The sequence below is a fragment of the Furipterus horrens genome, unplaced genomic scaffold (assembly GCF_987537825.1).
Source record: "Furipterus horrens unplaced genomic scaffold, mFurHor1.1.pri manual_scaffold_17, whole genome shotgun sequence".
NCBI lineage: Eukaryota > Metazoa > Chordata > Mammalia > Chiroptera > Furipteridae > Furipterus > Furipterus horrens.
The window spans coordinates 32,996,882-33,024,395 of NW_028327187.1; the positions used below are offsets into that span (position 1 = coordinate 32,996,882).

General features: G+C 36.8%; 1 pseudogene; it reads right to left on the reverse strand.

Moving 5' to 3' along the window:
* Positions 1-18,137: 18,137 nt before the first annotated feature.
* Positions 18,138-19,907, reverse strand: LOC149990789 (upstream-binding protein 1 pseudogene; annotated as a pseudogene).
* Positions 19,908-27,514: the final 7,607 nt, after the last annotated feature.

Below are 27,514 nucleotides of genomic sequence, written 5' to 3' on the forward strand. Positions count from 1 at the left end.
TCTCAACAGACCAATAACAAAGAAGGAAATTGAAACAGCAATCAAAAATCTCCCGGCACACAAAAGCCCTGGACGGGATGGCTTCACAGGCGAATTTTACAAAACATTCAGGGAAGAACTAACTCCTACCCTCCTCAAACTATTCCAAAAAATCCAAGAAGAGGGAAAAATCCCGAACCCTTTCTGTGAAGCCAGTATTACCCTAATCCCAAAACCAGGTCAAGACACAACAAAGAAGGAAAACCACAGACCAATATCACTGATGAACATAGATGCTAAAATCCTCAACAAAATATTGGCAAACAGGATCTAGCAATACATCAAAAAGATCATATACCGCGATCAAGTGGCATTCATCCCAGGGATGCAAGGATGGTTTAATATTCGCAAATCAATAAATGCAATACATCACCTAAACAAAATGAAAGACAAAAATCACATGATCATATCAATAGATGCAGAAAAAGCATTTGATAAAGTACAACACCCATTTATGATGAAAACACTCAGCAAAATGGGAATAGAGGGAGCATACCTTAATATAATTAAGGCTATATATGAGAAACCTGAAGTCAGCATCATACTCAATGGACAAAAACTGAAAGCATTCTCCCTGAAATCAGGAAAAAGACAAGGATGTCCACTCTCTCCACTTCTATTCAACATAGTGTTCGAAGTCCTAGCCACAGCAATCAGACAAGACAAAGAAATAAAAGGCATCCAAATTGGGAATGAAGAAGTAAAACTATCATTATATGCAGATGACATGATAGTGTACATAGAAAACTCTATAAACTCTACTAAAAGTCTACTCGATATAATAAGTGAATTTGGCAAAATAGCAGGGAACAAAATAAATATACAGAAATATAAGGCATTTCTGTACACCAACAATAAAATCTCAGAGACAGAGACAAAAAAGAAAATACCATTTACTATAGCAACAAGAAAAATAAAGTACCTAGGAATAAACTTAACCAAAGAGATAAAAGACCTGTACTCTGAAAATTACGCAACATTGAAGAAAGAAATTAAGGAAGATACAAATAAATGGAAGCAAATACCATGTTCTTGGATGGGAAGAATCAACATCATCAAAATGGCCATACTACCCATAGCAATTTACAGATTCAATGCAATCCTAATTAAAATACCAATGACATATTTCACAGACCTAGAACAAGTACCTCAAAAATTCATATGGAACCAAAAAAGACCCCGAATAGCAAAAGCAATCTTGAGACAGAAGAACACAGCAGGAGGAATCACAACGCCAGGTATCAAACAATACTACAAAGCCACTGTGATCAAAACAGTCTGATCCTGGCATAAGAACAGACATATAGATCAATGGAACAGAATAGAGAGCCCAGAAATGAATCCAGGACTCTACGGTCAACTAATAGTTGATAAAGGAGGAAGGAACATAAAATGGAGTGAGAAGAGCCTCTTTAAAAAATGGTGCTGGGAGAACTGGACAGGGACTTGCAAAAAAATGAAACTAGACCACCAACTTACACCACACACAAGAATAAACTTAAGATGGATCAAAGACTTAAATGTAAGCCGCGATACCATAAAAGCCCCAGAGGAAAACAGGCAGGAAAGTTTCAGATATACCACGTAAGAATATTTTCACGGATACGTCTCCTAAGGCAAGAGAAATAAAGGAAAAAAGTAAACAAATGGGACTACATCAAACTAAAGAGTTTCTGCTCAGCAAAAGAAAACGTCAACAAGCTGAAAAGAAAACCAACCATATGGGAAAACATATTTGCCAATGATATCTCAGACAGGGGACTGATCTCTAAAATATATAAAGAGCTTATACAACTCAACATCAAAACAAACAACTTAATAAAAAATTGGGTAAAGGACCTGAACAAACACTTCTCCGAAGAGGACATACAGAAGGTCCATAGACACATGAAAAAATGCTCAACATCATTAGCCATCAGGGAGACGCAAATAAAAACCACAATGAGATACCATTTCACACCAGTCAGAATGGCCATCATCAACAAATCTACAAAGAGCAAGTGCTGGCGAGGATGTAAAGAAACGGGAACCCTACTGCACTGTGGGTGGGAATGCAGACTGGTGTAGCCACTATGGAAAACAGTATGGAATTACCTCAAAACACGAAAAATGGAACTGCCTTTTGAACCAGCGATTCCACTGCTAGGATTATACCTGAAAAATCCTAAAACCCTAATTCAAAAGAACTTATGCACCCCTATGTTCATAGCAGCACTGTTTACAATAGCTAAGTGCTGGAAACAACCTAAGTGCCCATCTGTAGATGAGTGGATCAAAAAACGGTGGTACATTTACACAATGGAATACTATGCAGCAGAGAGAAAGAAGGAACTCCTGCCATTTGCGACAACATGGATGGAACTAGAGAGAATTATGCTTAGTGAAATAAGCCAGGCAAAGAAAGAAAAATACCATATGATATCACCCAATACAGGTAACTAAAGAACAACATAAACAAATGAACTAAATAGGACAAGGAGCAGAATAGCAGTCATTAGGGGAGAGGGGGGATGGAGAGAAGGGTGATAAGTAAGGGAAAGGTTTAGTCAAGGAACGTGTATAAATGACTCATGGACATGGACAACAGGGAGGGATATGATTGTGGAAGAAGGGGTGGGCTGGGTTGAGGGAAGCAATGGGGGAAAATGGAACAACTGTAATTGAAAAACAAAGAAATAAAATTTAAAAAACTGTATGTGTAGCTTTAGCATCAGTTTCATGACAATACACGCTTTTTTAAGAGTGATCATCAAATAGGATGAAGAAGTATCTAGCTCTCCACTCTAAATAAATTTTAGACTTCTGTTTATCTATATATTTTTTACTCTTTATGGGAGAGAACCATCAGCCTAATCACCCACAGGTAGTTAATAGCATCTTAAAAAAGTAATTTTTACATTCAAATTCAATCCTTCCAACAGTGTCACCCAAATGTAGAATTTAACTTATTTATTTTTTCTCATGGTTTTGAAAATTACAGTTGTATATGTAATGAAACTGCAGGTCTGGAAAGGATGCCAAGGCACTTTTGTATTATAATATTTAAAATATCACTTCTCCCTCTTCTTCAGATTATATACAGAACATATTTTCTCAAATCGATTGTGTTATAGGTACTATATATGATACTATATTTATAGACTAATACATTTATTTATAACTACCATATAAAAATACCATATATGTGTATATAGATACTATATGTGGACATTATTTATAAATATTATATATGGGTATCACTAAATCCAAATAAGTCAGCTTGAGGTAGGCATGGCATAATATTCTCCCAGTGAGTTCTTAGAACTTCATGTTATAAACCTTAAAAAATCTAAATTCTACATATATGGGTACCTAACTATTGGAACCCAGCCTTATGGTGAGAGGTTTTGGTAATGAAAATTGTGTTGTTTTCATTTTAATTTATAAAAATTCCTCAGTGTTTGATTCTCACTAGGAAAGTTCAAATAAATAAAAATATTATTTATTCTATAGTTAAGAAATAGCCCAATGACAAGTCTATATTTTATATTTATATAAGAATATTAGGCAAATTTAAAAGGGCATAAAACATCTTTACACTATGTGTTTCTGGGTAGCTCAATTGAGTATAATAATAGACCTAAGAGGTCAAGGTCATGTGGTAAGGAGACATCAGCAAAAATTACACATTAAAAATATCTAAAAAATTGCTACCCCATAAAAGCTAAAAACTGGCAAAAATAAAAAAAACACTGGGAAATCTATTTTTTTCAGAACCCTGGAAATTAACCAAAGTCCTATAGAAATCTGGGTAATGTTTATTCAAGAAAAACAGCTAGCCCTGGCCATGGGGCCCTTTGGTTAGAGCCTCCTTCTGTGCATTAAAAGGTTGCAGGTTCAATCCCCAGTTGGGGCCCTTACAGGAGACAACCAATCAATGTTTCTCTCACATTAATGTCTGTCTGTCTGTGTGTCTCTCCCTCTCTCTCCCTCTCTCGCCCTCCTTCCCCTCTCCGCCCCCACCTCAAAACCAATCAAAACTTGTTTTGGGGTGAGGATTTTTAAAACAAAGAAAGAAAAACAACTAAATCCCAGTAACGACAGCATGCTTTGCGGTATTTTAAACAGCTTATTCTCATGTGTCCCTCCTGTAGACCAGCAGTACTCTTCTTTAAAATATATTTATTTATGTATTTGTTTAGAGAGAGAGAAAAATAATCAATTTGTTGGTTGATTCTTGTATGTGCCCTGAACTGGGAATCAAACTCAAAACTTCAGTATATTTGGATGGCACTAGAACCAACTGAGCTATCTGTCCAGGGCATCAGCAGTAGTCTTGAAAACCAACAGCCCACAACCATGGTGAAAATCAAAAGCCCTGGAGAAACCAGAGTCAGCAATATGGAACTGGGGATTCTTATAAGTCCCTTTCACAGAGAATTATTATAATTTGACTGTTGGCTCCTTTCTGAAAGATCTTACTTACAGGAATGTTTTTGCTTTTTGAGCTTATCCAGTGTGAAGGCCTTTTGTTCAGGGGCCTTGATAAAAAACAACCGCAGGCAATTATGGTTGCCTAGGGATAGTGTGTAGCAGTTGGAGCAAACAAAAGGTCATTCAGAAAAGCTTAAAAGTAAAATCTTTTGAATAGGATGTCCATAAGAGTTTTGAAAACCTATAAAATATTCCTGGAATCTAGAAGTCCAAGTGTCTAGGGCTGTGTGCCTGCCCAGAGCTAACCAAGGATAGATAGACTTCTGTGGCCATGTACAGCAAAGAAAACAGACTCTACAGAATTAGTCCAACAAAGTCACTAAGCAAGCAAACAGCCAAAATAGCAAACCTGTGGAGTGTGGAGAAGCTGATATCCAAATTTGCTACACTATATTATTTTAAATGTCCAGTTTTCCACCAAAGCAATATAAGGCATGCAATGAAATATAAAAATACAGCCCATTCAAAGGGGAAAAAAATCAATAGAAACCTACCCTGAGGGAGACCTGAAATTGGGCATAGTAGACAGATACTTCTAAACAAGTCACTTTAAATATATTAAAAAAACATGTCTAGAGAACTAGAGGAAAGTATGAGAATATCTCATATGAGAGAATTTAAATTAAGAGCTATTTAAAAGGGTTAAATAGAAATTCTTGAATTATGAAGTAAAATAACTAAAATGTAAAATTTACTAGCGGGGCTCAATGGAAGATTTGAGAAGGCAGAAGAAAGAATCATTGAACTTTAATAAGAGACCAATTAAGTGTATCCAGCCTTAGGAGAAAAAAAAAATTGAAGAAAAATGAACACAGTCTAGGAGAACTATGGGATGCCAACAAAAGTACCAAAATATGCATGAAGGGTGTCCCAGAACAAGAGGGGAGAAATAAGAGTCAGAAAAAGCATTTGAAGAAACAATAGCATAAAATTTCCCCAAGCTTGATTAACATATTATTCTAATATCCAAGAGGCTCAACAAACTGCAAGTAATATAATCTTTTTAAACAAATCTACACCAAGAAACATCAAAGTAAAGCTGTTTAAAGACACAGATAAAATCTTGAAAACAGAAAGAGCTAACCAATTTATCATGTACAAGGGATCCTCAGTAAGAGTAACAGCTAAATTCTCATCAGAATCCACAGAGGCCAGAAGGCAGTAGGATAACATATTCAAAGTGCTAAAATAAAAAGACTGTTAATAAAGTAAAGCTGAAGGAGTTCATCATCACCAGGCCATTTTTATATGAAATGTTAAAGGGACTTATTTAAGAAAAAGGATATCAAAACTATGAACATCAAAATGAAAACAGTATCACAACCATCAACAACAGAAGCCAGGGGATGGAACAAAGGTAAACTAAGACAACTAGAGTGGGAACAGAATCATAGGTATGGGAAGCATGTGGGGGGAGGGCAGCTGGGAGGGGGAAGGGGGAGAGGGAGGGAAATCATGCAGGAATTAAGAAGCAAGGTAGGAGGGTGGGGAATATACAGGGGGATGTTGAGAAGAGCTTTATGTACAACCCATGGACATGGACTAAGGGTGGGGACTGCTAGAGGGAGGGGGGTTGCTGGGTGGAGGGGAACAAAGGGAAAAGAAATTGGGACAACTGTAACAGCATAATCAATAAAACATACAAAGAAAGACTGTCAACAAAGAATTCTATATCCAGGAAAACAATTTTTAAATGAAGGCGAAATTAAGACATTTCATGAACCAATAACTGCAAATCTGCTTGACAGATTTAATATAATTTGTGTAACAATATGAGCACAAATGAGGGGGTAGGAAAAGAAGCTATACAGAAGCAAAGTTTTTGTATACTATTGAAATCAAGTTGGTATTAATATGAAATAGATTGTTTTAAGCTAACATGTTAATTGTAATCTATATAACAATTTCTAGGAAAATAACTCAAAAACATAGTGAAAGCAATGTAAAGGGAATTAAAATGGTCTACTAGAAAATATTTAACACCAAAAAAATCAGAAACAGAGGGACAAAAAAGACATAAGACAAATTAAAAAATTACAAATCATACCTAATTAAACTGATTTCTTTACTGCAAGACTTCACATATCTTGTAAAACATTAATGGCTATTATGAAACTCCAATAAGGGAATAACGTATACCAAATTTTACAAACATATTTGGACATAGAACTGTTTTATCAAAGATTATTCAAAAGATCCAATGTTCCATTCAGAATACTCTTTAAGACATACTAAACTAAATGCTTATAACACAGAACAACAAAAATCTGTTATTCAGAATATTGACAATATTCTCAGGGAGTGAGAGGGAAATTTCTTACTATAGTTCTTTCACAAAAAGAATGATTATTTTATTTTTGAGAGCTCATGCTGGTATATACTATATATTGGAAAATAGATCAGCGTCAAGCAAAGAGTGGAATAAAGGGAAGATAAGTAGTCGCTTGGCCTTTTGAGGCTGATAAAATTAGTAGCCATTTACAAGCTTTATAAGATTGATAGTTAAGTCTCTATTTTCCCCTCTGTAAAATAGAAAGTGATAATATACCTACTTCGCAGGATGGCTAAGAGGAGTAGAAGACATAGACATCTGATTATGTCAAATATCTTATTATGGCATCTGGTACATAGTAAGCACTCAAGTATTATCCATATATAATACCATGGTGAGCATGCATAGCATTTTACAAATACATTTAATAAAAGCTTGCATCAACATTCTACTAGTACCATGGTCCATTCTTGGAACACTCAGAAGGTATATTTTCAGGTATTTTGTATAAAATTTGCTATTAAATAATGATTGCATCCATTAGTAAAAAATGCAGTAGCTACCATACAAGTAAATGGCTCATGTGGAAGTTGTGAGCTGCGGCTTCTCTTTAATAAGCATGCCAGAGGAATGCTTGTCTGTATAGAGATAAGAAGTGGGAGAATAAAATGTCATGTATAAAATGCAGATGCAAGTAACTGTTGCCATATCAAGCCCCTTCCCAAGGAAAATAAAACAAAAAATTAAATAGTAGCTACTATTTACTGAGCATGTACTATGTGCTTAAGCTGTATCCATATTACATCCTTTTACCTGCACAGCAGCTTTATGAGGTTGTAAAACTGCTATCTCAGCCTTAAAAGGTATTATTACCCCTGTTCCGTTAATGAGGAAATTATTCAGAAAATATATTTAGCAAATTTAAAGATTAACTGAGATGTATATAGAACATTTAGTATAATTCTTAGCATACAATTAAGTATTCAATAAATGTTAGTTATTATTCAAGAGATTAGATATACTAATAGTTTTCTCATGTGTGAAAATAGGAGTAACAATGGTACTTACAGATGTACTTCAGAGATATTGTGAGTTCAGTTCCAGACCACCACAATAAAGCAACTATGCAATAAAGAAGGTCATAATCTTTTTTTTGGTGGAGGGCCTTGCCCTCAATTTGTTAAAAAAAAAAGAAAAAAGAATATCTGTGAAGTGCAATAAAACAGGCTGTGCCTCTACTTCATAGAAGTGTTGTTAAGCATCAAATGAGATTACGCATGCTCAACATTTGCACATACTAACTGATTGATAACTGTTAGCTATTACTACTCTCATTTTACATATGTGGAAACTGAAACTCAGAAAGTATTAAGCAGCTTTTCCAAGGTCATAATAGCAATTATAGATTCAGGTCTGAATCCAGTAGCTTGAGACCATATCCTGGATATTTAACCATACAGTAGTTCTAATTCTTCATCTGATTAGCAGAGTTAGAGAAAGTATTCTGTAAAGCACCATTTAAAATGCACAAATGCCCCCTGGGAAGGGAAGGAGAACCCATTGCCTTCCCTTATTAGCACATCAGCACAAATTGATTCCTAAATTTAGCTAATAGTCACCTCAGCAGGCCCAGAGAGACTGCCCACAGGAGAAAAAGATGCAACTGCAATATTTAATGACGGGTAAGTGGGGGTGATCATAGCAGCTACAAGCCTGAGGTTATACAATATGGACACTGTCAGAAAGAACAAGTTCCAGAGAAAGGATACCCTAGTTCTGGGTCCAAAACTTAATTCCTCCAAAGGCCAGTTCGTTTGATTTGATGTTTTTGTTAAGACTAGGTGCTAGGCTATCAATTTTAATTTCATGACTGAATATTATATTTCCATCTAATTTAATTTGCCACAGTTGGACCAGAGAAAAAAGGACAGTTGTGTCCAACTCCACAACCAGCCCAAATTCCTGCCTGGATGGGAGGAATAAAGATCAGCTACTACCCACACACAAGTACACAACAAGTCAAATCTCAGGTCAACAAACTTGTTTGCACAGTTCCTTATTTTACTCTTTCCCTTTCCACTGTTCACTTTGGTTGCTTACACCCTGTGGTGTAAGGCTTAAAAGTAAGGCCCAATATTATGTGCTGCTTTTATATCTGATGAAACTGGTAGTGCCTCAAATGGCCTAACTCCAAGTCCCCCTTCCTAGTATTTTCCCACATATAAGGCCCCTTAGCCAAACAGCCCTCTTTATCAAGGAGACCAGGCACAGTTCCTGTTGATCCCTGAGTAGTGGATTTCAGTTCCTAGCCAGCCCACAGAATTATTCAAACAAACCAAGCACAGCCTCCTGTGGAAACCAGGGGAGTACCACACCCTCTTAATGCTGTAAAACCTGCCTCCCACAATCCATGATGGTTGACTCTGTTCTCAGGTACAAACCCCATGTGGAATTCTGTGTCCTCTTCCCCTGGGCTGTGAGTATATGTGACTAATTTAATTACTGTCAATCTCACCTGTCCAGTATTAGGTGTCATGTGTTTAGCCATGCTCATAACACTAAGGTGGAAATTCCTCCCTTATTAAAGGAGTAAATAAGTGATTAAAACACACCCTTTCTTTGGGTGACCAGTAAGTACAGATAAAAAGCAAGCAGTTGTGCTTTCAAGAAAGCCCATCCTCTGCCAGGCATGGAAAACAGACAGGGCCAAGAAACAAATTTCACCAAGAAGAGATATAAGCTGTGTCAAGGTAACTATGGATCATGTGGGAGAATGGTATAAAAATGAGTCAGATTACAGAAAGGTAGGCTACACAATCTTCCTCATTCCAGACTAAAACTATGAGTCATGACAATTAAAGGTATTAATGTAAAAGGAGAGCCAGGTAGGAGAGTTTAAATACCACTTCCCAAAATATTTCTAAGGAACCTGTGAGACAGGAGGTAAATGACTTTAAAAGAGCAGATAGCAGGTGGATAATGCACAAACATGCATTTAAATAGAAATTGGAGTTTTATATAAACAGAGGAAAATGTGCATTTGTAAGAATGAGAGCAAGTAAGGAAAAAGGCTTTCATAGCTGGTCAGGAACCATTTCTTTGTACTTTTATTGTTAACATGTGCTCAGAGACACTAATGAGGAATGGGCACATGAAATAAATAAAAGAGCTCAGTAATAGATGCAAAAAGGAATCATCCAATCTACTAATCAATTTGTAAATTCAAGATTGGTTTGTAATTATTTTCTACTATTGTACTATAATTAATTTATTTTACCTGGAGTTATTAACCACCTTGAATAAGAAAGGACCTCCGCTTAGCATTTTAATAAGTATTTTTATGGATTACCTCTCAGAGAGCTAGGATTCTGTTAAGCACTTTTAAAATTTAGATTCAGTTCTGGGCTTCCCCTTTCAGTTTGAAACCTGGCAACCTAAAATAGGAGCAAAATTAAACATTAGAAAATTTAATTAGTCCCTACAACTCTTTTCAGAAAGTTGCATCACAACTTTTGCAGCATTGGCTACAACTTCAGATGGCAACATCATACTTCTAGAGCAGGTGAATACTTTCAGCCTTGGAAGTCAAAGTTTTCATCCCTCTTATAAAACCAGCATTGGAGCAAGAAACAACCATGAAAATCATTGTGATTTCCTCCCTGAAAGCATTTCTAATTTAATTACATTGGTTTCTTAGGGATTGTTATATAGCAGCTGGATGATCTTGTGATTACAAGGAACTCCCCTCCTCCCATCCTGCTGCCCCTGATTGAGATTTCTGTCAGTTGTCTGCACCTGCATAGATTCACTTAGCTTGTCAAGTTTACCCCAGGACTGGTGCAATTTTTGAAGTTTGTAAAAATAAACAGTAAATGTACCCAAGGCACTAATTAATATAGCTTATTGCTAAATGAAAGGTGTTACTTTGATGTATTTGGGAATTCAGAGTTGGAAAGTCAAGAAGGAAAGGACACCATCTTTCGTTTGGTCATTTTTTCTCCTAACATAGTAGCAGCTAGCACAGTTCTAAGTGCACAATAAATTCCTAGTGACTGTATTTCTATTAAATATGCGGGCAGATGACTCTGCAAATTGCTTACTATTCATAAAGTGTGGGTCTTTTTGTGTGATCCACATCTAATCAGAAAATACTCAAACCCAAACCCAGTGCTTGAGAACTAAGACCTTGGCAATTCATTCCTGTATTCCTTTTTTTCCTTAGGTTGGATGAAGGTCAGTTATGCTTGCTGGTAAAGGGTATAACCTAGAAATTTGGTTCCAAACCTGTGGATCATAGACTCTTAGGCAACTAAGAAGTTATTTGTTGTAACTGGTATATAACCTAGAAGCAAATCATAATCATTTGATCTGGAGAGAAGAGAAGGGAAGAGAAGAGGAAAATAGAAGTAAAATACAAGTGTCTTCATTTAAAAAAAGGTAAGACATATTGGTCTAGATAAACACTTAGGTACTCTTCTAATCCTATAGTCCCATTGACAATAAAATATAAAACAGTTAATAAACATTTTCTAAATTCTGAAAATGAATTTAAAATGCCAAGCTCTGACATACTTCCTGATCCATGCTCTTGCTCTATGAGTCTCACCCCTGATTTTTCAATATTCCATGTAGTTTAATGACAAAAACAGTCTAAATATTAACAAAATCACTGATTTTGTTTACTTTCAAAAACATGAACATATGCAAAAATAAGATACAACATTGTATATGGAGTTTAACGTCAATTCTGTAAGAGAAAAAGACTATAGGAAAACAAAGTCAAATTATGGCTGATTTATATTTTCTTTATTCTACATTTTTATATTGAAAATGCCTGAAACAAACACAAAAATAATTTTTACAGTAAACACATGCCTTGTAAGTTCTCCTACGAGAAAGTCATCAAACAGAATAAGGATGTGTTGTTGCAAACGTAAAATGATTTTGAATTCCTACATTTTATACTATGCCATGGCTAATTATCAAAAATCATATTTAACTTTTCCTCATAAGGTTATTTCATATATTGTTTTCTAAGTCAATACTACTGGAAAGCTAAAGTAACCAGAATTTTTTTTAGATATTGCAAATTTGTATCTTTGCTGCTTCCATAAGAAGTAGTAAGAAAGGGTAAGTGAAGGAGACTCTAATAAGGACTTGATCACTATCATTTCAATCTAATCCATTCAACCTGCATCCAAGACCCCAAAGTGCATGCCAAGTTACCAGGTTTTCATATTAAGGGTATGTCACTAGACTATTGACATTCTTGGCAATCTCTAAATTCAAGAACATCATGACAGGAAGATTTTCAAAGAGCAAGAAACAAGTTTAAAATAATGTCTCAAAACAAAAAAAAAAGCACTGGAGCAGATGGCTTCACAAGCAAATTTTTACCATTCAAAAAACTAACATATACCCTTATCAAACTACTCCAAAAACGTCAACAACAACAACAACAAAGACTCCTTAGCTCATTTTACAAGGTCAGCATTATCCTAATTCCAAAACCATATAAAGTCACTAAAAAGAAATAAAATTATAGGCAATATTGCTAATGAATACAGATGAAAAATTTTTTTCCAAAACTATTAGCAAACCAAGTTCAGCAATCTATTAAAAAGATCATACACCATGATGAAGTGGGATTTATTCCTGGGATGCAATGTTGGTATAATATCCACAAATCAATAAATGTGACACATCATATAAACAGAATGAAGAAAAACCATATGATCATATCAATACTTGCAGAAAAAGCATTTGACAGAATCCAGCACCTATTTATGATTAAAAAAACTCTCAGCAAAGTGAAAATAGAGGGAACATATCTAAACATAATAAAAGTCATACATGACAAACCCACAGCTAACATTATACTCAATGGGGGAAAAACTAAAAGCATTTCACTTAAGATCAGGAACAAAACAGGAATGTCTGCTTTCACCTCTCTTATTCAACATAGTACTGGAAGGCCTAGCCACAGCAATCAGACAAGAAGAAGAAATAAAAGGCAATTGAATTGGAAAGGCAGAAGTAAAACTGTCATTATTTGCAGATGACATGATACTGCATACAAAGAACCCTAAAGAGTCCACCAAAAACTTACTAGAACTGATACATGAATTCACAAAAATAGCATGAAAAAAAATAAATATTCAGAAATTGATTGCACTTCTATATGCCAATAATGAACTATCAAAAAAGGAAACTAAGAAAACCCCATTTACAATTGCCTCAAAAAAAAAAAAAATTCCTAGGAATACATTTAACCAAGGAGGTAAAAGATATGTACTCAGAAAATTATAAGACTGAAGAAAAAGTGAGGAAGATACAAATAAATGGAAGCATGTACTATGTCCATGAATAAAAAATTAACATTATTAAAATGTACATAATATTGAAAACAATCTATAATTCAAATTAACTCCTATCAAAACAGCAATGGTGTTTTTCACAGAACTAGAACAAACAATCTAAAAATTTATATGGAACCACAATAGCCACAACAATTTTGAGAAAGAAGAAAAAAGTTAAAGGAATCAAAATATCATACTATATAAGGTCATAGTAATAAAAAAAAATGTACTGGTATAAAAACATATAGATCAATGAAACAAAATAGAGTCCAGAATTAAACCCATGCCTTTATGGTCAATTAATATTTGACAGAGGAGGCAAGAACATACTATGGGGTAAAGATAGTCTAATCAATAAATAGTGCTGGAAAAATTGGACATAAACATACAAAAAATGAAACTAAACCACCTTTTTAGGTGATATAAAACAATAAACTCAAAATAGAGTAAAGGCTTAAAAGTAAGACTTGAAATCATAAAAATTCTAGAAGAAGACATAGGCAGTAAAACCGTGACATTTCTCTTAACAATATATTTTTCTGATATATCTCCTTAGGCAAGTGAGACAAAAGAATAAATAAACAAATGGGACTATAACAAACTAAATATTTTTTGTACAGAAAAAAAAATCAACAAAATAAAAACACAACCTGCTGAATGGGAGAAGATTTTTCCCAATGATACAACTGATAAAACGTTAATATAAAAAAAAATTTCTTGCAAAGCAATTGGAAAACATTCATTATACTGACATGTATACATCCTACTATTTAAAAAACACAAAGTAGCAAGTTTGCTGGTGCCATAATTTAACTTATTTCACTGGAGCAGACTAACAATCAATACCACTGGTGTAATTTCAAGTTTGATGAGCTTTTAATTATTTTTACCCCACTTCTAAAATCCTATGAGGAATTCAAAATAGCACACAGCATTAAATGACGTTTATTGTTCCATAAATCTTGAGACTCAAAAAGGAATGCTAAAAAGACAAGAAAAAACTAAAATAATTAATTGAAGCTCACTTCTTTCCCAAGTGATGGGTACAGGGAACATATGGTCATACAAAAGCAAAGGGAAAATGACAGAAAGGAAGGCTTTCCTGCTTTAAGGTCCATAAGAGTTATAGATATTTTTGCACTGAAGATGAAAATATTTAGACACACTGCTTTTTTATGTCAGACAACCCCCTTTATGAATAAAATAAAATGTCAAAGCTTTTACCCACTAAAATACTTTATCTTCTGGAAGAGATTTTTAAATTCAAGATGATGCATTCCTATTTCTGCATGAACAAAGATAAGGATCAAATAATACATTCAAAACCAAGGCACTTGAGTGAATGGACAGAGATGCTATAATTAAAATGGAATTGATGTTTAAAAACACATTGGGTGTGCTACACCACAAGCCTCAAAAATGCTTGCTGATGAATTTTTGGAAAGGCTTTGAGTGAAGGGAAAAGATAGTAGGAAAAATTGCAAAAACAGTGGATTTCCTTTGAAAAGTGTAGTAGCAGACAAGTATTTGGTTTTGTGAAAAAGGCAATATTTTTATAGAAAAAAATATTATGTGGTGTATAAGAAGCCTCTAAATAATTACCAGAATGTTTACTCGTGAGTGTACTAAAGCTCAATATTTGAGAAGTGTAAGGAATTTTCAGGGTACAATTTAGTGTTTGATTTATGATATCTCGTAGGCCAAGAATGATTTCAAACTGTTGATAATGATGACTCCTTAAAACCAAGTCAGAAACTATACTTTCTCTCTTCCTTAGGTCACCTATTTCTGGTGTCTGGGAAAGGGTTTTAAAAATGTTTAATATCGAGTCTTGACCAGCATGGATCAGTTGGTTGGGCATTGTCCCACAAAGCAAAAAGCTGCTAGTATTATTCCTGGTCAGGATACATGCCTGGGTTGTGGGTTCAGTCCCCAGTTGGGGTGTGTATGAGAGGCAACCAATCAATGTTTCTACCTCACATCAATGTTTCTCTCCCTCTCTTTCTCCTTCCCTCTACCCTCTATAAATAAGTAAATAAAACTTTTCAAAATGTTTAAGAAGTGTTGGTGCAGGGTGAGTTAAGAAGGGCAGTTGAAGACAGACAGATGGAGGAAAAAAGAGAGAAAGAAAACCACATAAGTTTATGAGGCAAAGGGGGGAAAAAGCAATAGAGCTTCAAAAATGAAAACCAGAAACAGATACTTCCAGTCAGGATGGATGCATAGGAAGACATACTTCACCTCCTCACACAACTGCAGAAAGAATAACAACTAGACCTCAAAAGAAATAACACCCACAACCATCAGGAAATCAAGCTGTATGGAAGTCTGGCAATCACGGATTTAAAGAGGCCACATTCACATAGAGAGGTAGGAGGGGAGGAGTTGCGGAGATGGATGGAGAGGTGCATAGATGTGGTGTGGCGTGGAGAGGCAGTAGCAGCAGAATGGGCAGTCCCACATTCATGTGTGGTGGATAAAAATTGGGAGGAATACATTGGGAGCGAGTGATCCCAGCCCTAGGACAGACCACACAGCCCAGGGTTCCAGTGCCAGGAAGGTAAAGTCCCAAAAGTTACAGCTGAAAAAGCCAGTGGGGGTTGGAGCAGAAGAAGAAACTGCCAGATTTTCAGGAATCTCCACTTAAAAGGTCCACATGGACTTAGAATGTATGCAGACCCACCCGCTCTGGCATTCAGCAACAGAACAACAGCTGGAAGGGCACCAGTCACATATAGGAAGTAAGTGAAGTGACTAGAAACAGGGCGAGTGCTGGGCAAACCTCCAGAAGCCAGACAGCAGCATTGACCCTCTCCAAGTCCTCTCTGCACACAGAACCGCAAAGCAGTGGAGCATGCTTCCCCACCCTGGCGGTTACCTAAGCCTCCATCCCACACAAATTACAGGTGCCTTTACTACATAAGACCAAGCTACTCAGACAGGGAGTCAAAACAAACACAAGAAGGCTGCCAAATTGAGGAAACAAAGAAATATGGCCCAAATTAAAGAACAGAACAAAACCCCAGAAAAAGAACTAAACAAAACAGAGATAACCAACCTATCAGATGCAGAGTTCAAAACACTGGTGACCAGGATGCTCAAAGAACTCATTGAATGCAGCAACAACACAAAAAAACCCAGGAAGAAGTGAAGTTTACATTAAGTGAAATTAAAAAAAAAAAAATCTACAGAGAACCAACAGTGAAATGGATAAAGCCAGGACTCAAATCAATGATTTGGAACATAAGGAAGAAACAAATATTCAACCAGAACAGCAAGAAGGAAAAAAGAATTGGAAAAATGAAGATAGAGTAAGGAGCCTCTGGGCCATCTCCAAATGCATCAAATCTGAATCATAGCAGTGTCAGAAAGAAAGAGGAAGATCATGAAATTCAAAACTTATTTGAAAAAACAATGACAGACAACTTTCCTAATTTGGTGAAGGAAATAGACATACAAGTCCAAGAAGCACAGAAAGTCCCAAACGAGTTGGACCCAAAGAGGACCGCACCAAGACACATCATAATTAAAATGACAAAGGTTAAAGATAAAGAGAGAATCTTAAAAGCAGAAAGAGAACAGATGACAGTTACCTACAAAGGAGTTCTCATAAGACTGTCAGCTCATTTCTCAAAAGAAACTTTGCAGGCAAGAAGGGAAAAGCAAGAAGTATTCAAAGTGATGAAAAGCAAGGTGCTAGAACCAAGATTACTCTATCCAGCAAAACTATCATTTAGAATGGAAGGGCAGATGAAGTGCTTCACAGACAAGTTAAAGCTAAAGGAGTTCATTATCACCAAGCTATTACTACATGAAATGTTAAAGGGACTTATTTAAGAAAAAGAAGATAAAAACTATGAACATTAAAATGGCAACAAATTCACAACCAGCAATAACTAAATCTAAAAAAAAAAAAAAAAAAAAAAAAAACCTAAGCAAACAAACAGAACAGGAACAGAATCATAGATATGGAGATCTTTTGGAGGGTTATCAGTTGGGAGGGTGAAAGGGAAGAAGGTGGGAAAGATGCAGAGATTAAGAAGCAAAGCTGGTAGGAACAAAATAGACAGGGGGGTGTTAAGAATAGTATAGGAAATGGGGAAGCCAAGGAACTTATATGCATGACCCATGGAAATGAATTAAGTGGGGGGATTGCTGGAGGGAATGGGAGTACTGGGTGGAGGGAGGCAAAGGGATAAAAATCGGAACAACTGTAATAGCATAATCAATAGAATATATTTGAAAAACAGGAAGAAATGCAAAAAAGGGAAGCAGAAGCAAAACGGTTTTCCATAAATCTGTAACAAAGCAAAACCACAAAGTCTTTGTACCTATTAAGAATTACGGTGATCCTCTTACCAGGGTTCTCTTCATAATGCAGCTTGCTTCCTGCTGGGCTCTTCCCCACTCTGGCATGATTACATGAGATGCACACTCTTAGACATGATTTTTTTCTGAAAAGTTGCCAAGCCTCTTTCCTGACCACAATCACTGTGTCAGCACATTTTACCTCTCTGCAGGCCAATTCCATGCTGGCTCCACAACAGCCCTGTTCCCCAGCCCCAGGTCAGCAGAAGGTTCAGGCAATGAAGGCCAAATTTGCACAGAAAGGTAAATGCCCACAGTATGTTTTCTACATTCATTTCCAAACTGCATACAGGGTAAAATGACAGCAAAGTCTGTCTCTAGGAGCTTTATCTACTGGCCTGTATTAGAGAAGCAGGAAGCCCCCTGCCTGCACCGCAGAACAGGCTCCCACAATGGGCATGCTGTCGCTATGTGCTCACTCTCATGAGAATGTTCAGCTATGGCAGTGACAGTAAGGAGAGTCCCCTCTCATACAGCTCATTAGAAAGTTCATCTTGTGTTTTCAATATGAAACACTTCATATAATAAAATCCAATCCCAGGACTTCTGAGATTCAGTCTTCACACATCTGTAAGTGGGACTTTACTTGGTACTGAATATACTCATAGTTTGGACTATGTAAGACATCACATCAAAATTATGTGGATACCACCACTATTTTCAACCTTAACTGTGGACATAAAAAATCAAATTTCATCTGGAAAGTTCTGAACCATTTGATTGCTATCAAGAATGTTAATACCAGCAGGACCCTTTCTATAAATCCGGTTAATTTGGTGGAAAGGCATATTAAACATCTATGCAAGTTTTCAAGCAACTTCTGAGACAACTATTTCTTCCAAGTATATTGCATGATAAACATAAGGTGTCTCATTGCCGTTCTCGGCTCCACTGCATGCAGCCTGCTGCTGCCCTGCTGCTCCTGGCAGACATAGATGGGTGAGCAGGACACAGCCAACCTTCCATCAGCTGCACTGCAAAGTTGTACTAAATCTTCCTTTGTCAGTTCCAATAAGCTGGCACCTTAAAAAACTGGAAAAAGCCTTGTGTAGGAAAAGAATTTGTTTCTGAGAAGCCACTGCTGTTTCCTGGGTCGTGGCTGAAGTTGTTCACTAGAGATCTGTGAGACTCCCACCTCCCTGATGGTGTGAGGAAGAACTGCTGTTTGGGACGCTGTAAGTGCTCTGCTGTGGAGAGGTGAAAGGGGCCGCTTTGGAGGGGCAGTTATTCACATAGGCTGTGGAGTGATTGGACCATGGAGAACACTCTGTGAGGACTGTGGTAATGGAGGATTGCTGAGCGTTTTCTTTTTCGTGACCAGTTCTCTTCTCCATCTTTTCTTGTTCAGAGGTTTTTTTGTTTGTTTGTTTTTGTTTTTTGTTTTTTCTCCAGTCTGTATCTTTAGGCTTAAAATTTTTGATTTGGTAGCTAGCTGAGTGTAGATGATCTGTGTAGTCTCCATTCCATTCTGCTTAAAGGTGTCTACCTGGATCCTAAAAAGCACTCCCTTTTTGTCTCCATGCTTCCGTGGAGTAAGTTCTGTGCTGATCCAGAGTAGCTGAATGAAAACACATGTGTATTTTGCAGGGTCCCACAGAAATTCAAGTGCATTTAACTGATTTGGATTTGTCCGTTTGTCCTTCTGTTAATGATGTCCACAGACATTGGAATGTCTAAATGAAGAAATCTGTGTCCTGGGCAATTCCACTTCCAACCTTCAAATTGCAGATACTCTGTATACTATAGCCGTCTATCATTGAATACAATTCTCATGATGCTCTTTACCAATTTTCCAGTCATCTCAGGCATATCTCCCATTTTCTGATTATCCAGCATTTGAATTTCATAAGGATAACCCTGTTTCAGGTAAGTGAGCATTTCATCATGCAGTTTTTACTGCTGGAGACACTGCTGCACGTTACATGATAAAAGAGGGGGTTTTTAGATTCACCATCCTATGGAAGCTGGAATCCTTCTGCTTGAAAATGGGCAATGCCGCCCTGAGCAGTGTGATTCAGTCATCTGGGTGTCCTCCAGCAAAGCAAAAAAAAGGTCACAGGTTTGATTCTGGTTAGGGCACATGCATGGGTTGCAGACCAGGTCCCCATTTAGGGGTGTCCTTGGGGGTGTGCTAGAGTCAACCAAGATGTTTCTCTCTCACATTGATGTTTCTCTCCTTCTCTCTCTCCCTCCCTTCCCTTCTCTCTAAAAATAAATGAGTAAAATCTTTTATTTAAAGCTGAAAAAAAAAAAAGAAACAAAATGGGCAATTCCAAGACATCACTCATGCTACAGACACCAGCACTCAGCTCCTGCCCAATGCTCAAGAGGCTGGCATGAAAGGTGTACACCAAGCTGGACTCAATCACATCATCTGTCTTGAGCACCGAGGCCATCTTCCAGTCTTGTCACCTGGCACACAGAGCTACCACAAGCAGGGTGAAGAGACCAGCCTCCACCAACATGTCCTGGTGGAGGTAGCAGGTGAAGCCTTCAGCAGTGCTCCAAGTGGTCACCAGCAGAGACCGGAGCAGCAGCACCCTGGCTGAGCACACCAGGGCCTCTGGACAGGGCAAAGCGAGAAGGTCCAGCAGGTGTGGCAGGGCCATCAGCAGCACCTCACTCCCAGGCACAAGCCTTGAAGGACATGCAGCCACAGCCGCCAACTGACCCATCCCGGCCACAGCTGTACTTTCGCCAGGACTGCACAGGGGCAGGAGTTTAGCCTGCTCCAATAACCATGCAGGGGTTGAGCCCAGCTATCACCAGATCTTGGGCCTCAGCCCCCAGACTTCCGGCTGCCCTCCCAGGCTCTACCTCCCTGGCCAACTCTGCCAACCTACTTTTCAGGTGCTGAGGATGGCTTCAATACCAATATATAAATAATTCATACAACTCAACACCAAAAAAAAAAAAATCCCATTAAAAACTGGACAGAGGACCTGAATAGACACTTCTCCAAAGGGGGCATACATATGAAAAGGATACGTAACGTCACTAATCATCAGGGAAATATAAATTCAAATCAAAATGTGATACCACTTCACACCTGTCAGAATGGTTAGCACCAATAAATCAATAAACAAGTATTGGTGAAGCTGTGGAGAAAAGGGACTCTTTATGCCATGTTAGTGGGAATGCAGATTGATACAAGCAATACAGAAAACAATATGAAGGGTCCTGAAAAAATAAAAAATAGACGATTTAAAAAGCAAAGACAGAGATTACTAATCTTGAAATCAGAGCTCATGGATAGCCTAACATAATATCATCATTAACTATTATTGATGGGGTTTAATATATTTAATATTTCTGTACTTTTTCCATAACAAGTCAGGAAAGAGAGGCATTATGTTTATATGATATCCATATAATCTTTTGATCAGCAATGTCATATTTCTGGAAATTATAATGAGATATGCTGTTTTTTATAATCTTATCTGACATGGTCATTAAAATTAGAATAACTGTGTTTTTCGGGGATTTAATCTGGATTATGTGGCCATAATGCCATTTTATGACAAGTAGTGGGGTACATTGATATGTAGTTTTATGGTTGAAAAGGGTAATGTACTAAAACAATAAAAGTAAGATGTTATATATTCTTATGTGGTATACCTAAATACATTTTCAGTGAGAAGACTATATCTATTTAGGAGCATAATATGATTGGTAACATAAATGGATACAAAAATTTTTTGATACACATAGGAAAAATATTTGTTTCTTATGAGTTATTCAATAACACAAGATGTTAATCATTGTCCCATGGAGCTCCATAAAATCCTCCTCTTTTAATAAAACATTTCCCTTGTTTTAATTTTAGAAATGTCTATTTTGAATTCAAAGAAAGGGAAAAGAGTCATTCAGCCAACCATTTAAGAAATAGTTTCAATGCCATCTGCTATGATAGAAAATAGGTAAGTAATTATTTAATAAACGAAAAGTGGGTAGATCACATGGAGAAGGATAAAGCAAAGAAATAGGAAGTGATGCAGTAGAAAAGTAGAGTTTGACTCACAGGCCTCAGAGCCCCATGGGGAAGACATTCAGGAGTAAGATGACCTAGGATTCTAGGAACCCTAGACTTCTTTCAGGAATTAACGTAAACAGAGCAGAGGATATCATGGAATTCATCCAGATAGTCTTACAATACATAATGCAGGGGAAGCTGAGGCACTAAGGAGTTCAGAAGGGTGGTGAAGCAGTCAACGTTCTGGGCCCTTCCCTCAGCCTTGCCAATTATTTCTGGGAAAGAAGGTAATTTTATCCTGAGCTAATGGAACTCTGGGACACCCTCTTGACTATCTCAATAAGTTACAGAAGCCTGCACATTTTAAAATAGAATATGCATTTTTTTAACACCTTAGAAATAGCAATCAACCTATTAAATGAAAACTAAAGGAAACATTTTTTGCAACTGTAAATAAAACCTCACACACACACACACACACACACACACACACACACACACACAATTTGAGAGATTGCAAAAGTTTGTGCACATTGACAGATTGTTGGAGAATTGTCCTTTTCTTGAAAAACTCCAAGTATCTATAGCTAAAAATTGCTGATGGAATTTACTACAGATAATTTGTTTGATAAGACAATATAAAGCAAATTTATCATGCTTAGTTCATATTTATTCTTTAGTTTCTACAATATTTTATTGTCCACAACATAAAAGCAAGTAACCTGAAGTACTGGCAAGACTTTATTGTGGCATTCTTCAGTAACTTTTACATACTGTTTCCTTTTATAATTTGAGGTGCAATAATGATTTTTGTTATTAATTTCTTTATAAATATTCTTACTGATGGATGATGCATTTATTTAAGCATCAATGGACAAATAAAGTTATCCGCGGGTGACTAACAACCTTGAATAAATATCACTTCACTCAGCTGCTATCCATAGTACCTAAGAAATGCAATTACATGCTGGGACCTATTATCCCAATTAATGGACTGTTTTATATTCATTGTGCATTATACTTGAAACACTTTAGAGGACTGGCCTTCACTAGCTACAGGCAAAGTAAAATTTATAACAAATAACCAAGAAAAAGCTTTCATTTACTTACTAAGATATGTAGCATGTAATTATACTTTAAGCATAACTAGGCAGAGCTTGGAAATGCCCTTTGATTTAAACCACAGTAAAAGTATATTTTAAAAACCATAACAAATATAACTTTGTAATGAACAAGTCATTGTAGGTTGTTGGTACACTGGAAGCTTCATTATCAACTATGTCTATCTTTCCCTCCTTGAAATGAGGTGGCCAAAGGTTAAACTGGATTATTGTTTCTTATATTCAGAAATTCTCGTGATTCCAGTCATATGAACTAAAAGAGCAGTAGTGCACAGAAATCTTCCACTAGCTGGATGAGTGAACAAATAAAATACTCTGCTAAGAAGTACACAACCCCTTGTTGTGTTGCTACTTTGTAAAAATGTCAGCCTGAGGCTATGTTTTACCGCAATGGAATTTGACCACTGAAGTTTAACTCTACTCCCTCTGGTGGTTTGCAAAGCTGTATTACCAAAGCTATAAAATAAAACACAGTTGTAATTCTTCTCCTTATTGTAAGAAGCATTGATCGCCTCTGATTGTATATTATGGCAAAGGGGCAGTCTATTACATAAATTTATTACACTTTCTTCCTGATAATTACTGGAAGTTATTGAACAAGTCAGGGAGTTATAGCCAGTAAGTTCCTGCTCTAGCTGAGGAAGCAAATCTACAGATATTTAAGTAGATCTAAGCAGCCGTAAACAACATATCCTGTTTAGAGAGTACTAGAAATTTATAATTTACAGTGCATTCATTTGAGGTTATTTTAAGAATCATACTCTCAATTCCACAAATTTAGAATTAAAATGTGAGCTGTAGTAAAATGTCATGCTAATTATATCACCTTTGTTTTTTAAAACTGATTTGACAACACTTAAAATGTCAAGTCAAATCATTTGGATTTGCTCTTTCATTTTCTAAAGACAGATAAGTTTTGTTAATTATTATTTAAATTTGTCATTTATAGTGAACATATCATCTTTGGTCATCTATATTTATGCACTTAAAATGATCATTCTTTATGTATCTCAACTCATTCTTGTTTAGTAGAAAAACTGTCCAATAATCAAAAATATAACCAAATTTTAAAACATCAAGGTCACTGAAAGAAGATACAAGTCTAAAAAACCATACTTAATTTCACTTTCTACAAAATACACAACAAAAAGAGGAAAACATAAGAAATCAGGAGATATTAAAATAAACTGCATATATGTATGTAGGCATATATCTTCAATTCCTGCTATACTAAGTCTGAAGTATAGTTACATTTATACGACAGTCAGCAAAAGATAGATTGGGAATCATCTAGTATTATTCACTATCTTATTTACATATTCTAAAACCACAAAGTATGTATGTTCCTTGTCTGATAATGGAGAATTAACTCTTAGAAGACCAATTCCCTGACAACTTACAGATAACAATTTGGGGTTGAGGGTGGGGATGCCTGAAGGCACCAGAGAGCAAGCAGAAGCAGGCAGATATACTTAAAAGGAGAAAAGGACATGGTTGATTTTACACATTTAAGAGTTTTTTGCATGAAGGGAAGGCCCTTGCCGTCACTTGAATAGAAAACCCCAAACCATAACAACTTGAAGAAACAAGTGAGAGACTTAGGAACAATGGCAGCAGCTGGAAAGTGAAGGCAGTTATCTCATAAAGAAGACAGCCACAGAGCGGGGCATCTAAACTCAGTATGCAAAATCATCCTGTATAGCCAGCTGACCTCTGAATAACACAGGTATGAGACAGATTGTAAGCATCCCAGCTATGACTAAAATAAACAGATTTCAAGCCCTGGACACCACATAGAAGACAAAGGTAGGAATATGAGTCCAGCAAAGTTAACTGCCTGTTCTAATAAAAACAGCAATAGCAAAAATCAATACTCTTCAGAGGAATGTAACAGAATTCAGAATTTCTAGACTGTATCATTTGCAATGTCCAGGATATAATGAAAGTACAATGAAAGCCTACTAGACATATAAAGAAGCAGAAAAATACACTTGTGAGTGCATGAAACACAGAGTTTTTTCTTGTATTATTAATTTATGAATTTTTACATTATTTTCCATACAAACAACTATAAGTGCACTTTTCCCTCACCCTGTATATAAGACCCAAGAAAACTGAGTAACTCCCCAAAATGGTGAAGTCAGCACCAAAAATACCACCTTCACCTACAGACAAAAGAAGACCTTGCGGGTGAAGACAGTGTAGAGAGCAGGACCTATAAAATGGCATTGGTCCAGTCAAGATAGGATAAAGGATATAAAACAAAATGGCGTCACTCACATCAACCAAGATGGCTGTCAGTCACTCATGACAGTTTGGTTCAAGAAGGAAACCACCTAAGTCAGAGCAGACACATCTGGCAAGGAGACACACCTAAGATATCTGCACACATGACCAGAACAGCCATGTCTGCAGAGCAGGACCACCCACAGATAGGCTCCTGGGGAAATTCCCCACTTGCTGTCAGGGATGCTGAGATTCTTATCGAGACCCAAAGCAATGGAGTACACCACCCTCAAGGGTGTAACTGAGGTAGAATTCAGATAACTGCTGAGACAGCTGAGCTCCATGCACCAAGATGCTGTTCCATGCCACACTAATCTCCTGATGGCTATGCTGCCAGTGGCTCTGCCCTGCTGGACCCCGCTGCTTACCCAACTCCAGAAATTGTCTCGTAAGACAATGATGGTTCACCCACCTCCTGTGCTGTCTCCCAGACCCATCGAATGAGACTCTGGGACTCGGGTTTCTTATTCCTTAATTCTCTCGTGTGATGTTATTACTGATTGTTTCTAAGTGATTATTATTGTTATTAGGTTAGTATAGATTTGGATTGAACCTGCATTAATAAAAGCTGAATGAATCTGCATTAATGAAGTCCGAGTGGTTAGCATAGTCATCTGTGTTGGCTCCCTGTTATTTCTCAGTGTCAGTGTCACCTGTAGGACAGGTGGCTCAACACTTTCTGTTCTTAAGGCCTGAATCAGACGACCCAACCAGAATCAAAGGCTGGCTTATAGGAAAGACTATATGGCGAAACATATGCTCCAGACAGACAGTTAAGGGAGGTTACCAGGAAGGAAGGAAAAGCACAGTAAACAAGGGCAATATTGTTTAGCTCATGTAAATCCATGCCTTCTCCATTAATAGTGAAAGCAGCCCAGTCCAGTGAGGGAAACACCACAGATGGAGATTTCCATTAAAAATATAAATGTCCTTTACAAAGGGCTTCTTCCACTTGGTTTTCAGAGCTTCTTGTGTGTCTGCTGTTTCTTTAAAATAACCAACCTAAAATAATATCCCAAAGGGGCATATTTTGGGATAGCAAATTCTACTCCTTTTCATCAGCAAACAACATACAAGTTAATATCAGAAAAATCATACCAGCTATATCATGTCATTTTGCTAAAAAACAGATATAAAGTGAAAATCCCAAAAACAACCAACGAAAAATGGTGAATTATATGGAGAGGAACATTTACACAAATTATTGCTGAATTTTCATGAGAAACAATGAAGGCAGAAGATAGTATAAGGGCATTTTGAGATAAACAAAAAGAAAACAAATCTGTTTTAAAGAAGATGCTTCCAGTTGAATGGAAATAATACCAGATAAAAACTTAAATCTTCAGAATGGAATAAAGAGCATCAGAGAGGGAAATATGTGAGTAAATGTAAAATATTGTTTTTCCTCTTAATTACTTTAAAATGTATAAGTTTAAAGCAAAACTGTACTATTATATTGTGGGAGTTATAACATACATAGATGTAATATATATGACCACCATAGAATAAAAGATTATTAGAACTAAATAGTAAATTTAGCATGATTGCAGGGTACCAGGCTAAATTATAAAAATCAATTTTGCTTTTATAGACTAGTAGCATTTAGAAAATAAAAAAATTTTTAAATGCAATTTCATTTACAAAGTATAATAAAATATTTTGGGAGTAAATGTAACAAAATACATATAAAATCTCTATGCTAAAAACTACAAAACATTGCTTAGAAAAAATAAAGATCTTAAAAAATAGAGAGATGTGTTATGCTCGTGAATTGGAAAGACAACATATGCTTATGATGCCAATTCCTCCAAAGTTTTATATATTATCATATGTAATATAATACTTATACCTATTGTTGAAGTGTCGCTGGTTTGATCTTCCAGTCAGGGCACATCAGAGAAGGAAAACTCTGACTCCAAAAAACCTCCGCTGCCTTGCGGCACACCTCTTCAGGGGAAAGGCTAAGGGAGTAAACCCCGACAGAAAATCCGGAGCCAGAGTCCCTAAGGCGGTTTGACGTTGTAGTCAACACCGGCAACTCCTGCGGCGCACCTGAAGCCAAGCTGTATTGACTCCGTCTTTCCCTTGGACCCTTCAGCTGCGAAGAGAGGGGGGGTCTGCTGCATGGGCAACAGCAGACCCTCCATATCACCCTGCCCAGGCTCTGTAGCTTCAGCTTCACTGGAGAGGACACTCCAGCGTCATCGCAAGATGTCGATTCAACACGGGAGGAGACAGATACCGTGTCACTCCCGAGTTGGACTGCACAGCCATTCTCGGCGGTGCAGATAGACTCTTAAGAAGCTACACCATCGACTCTCGAGACGGACGGCTGCCGACGATGACGAGAAATGTCCAAACCTGTAGAGAATTTTTATGAGTTTATTTAAGCTAAACTGACATTCCAGAAAGCAAGATGTCTAATTCTCCTAAGAACGAGAGTATTGCAGTTTCTTTTACACATTTTGAAGTCAGGAGGAAATGTAAAGAAAATTACTCTAGATAGAGAGATAGACAGATGGGCAGACAGACAAGGATAATACTGGCCCAGGCTTTTTGTAGCCTTGGAAAATTAATTCTAAAATTTATGCAGATTACAGAATATTAATACCTAGAATATCTA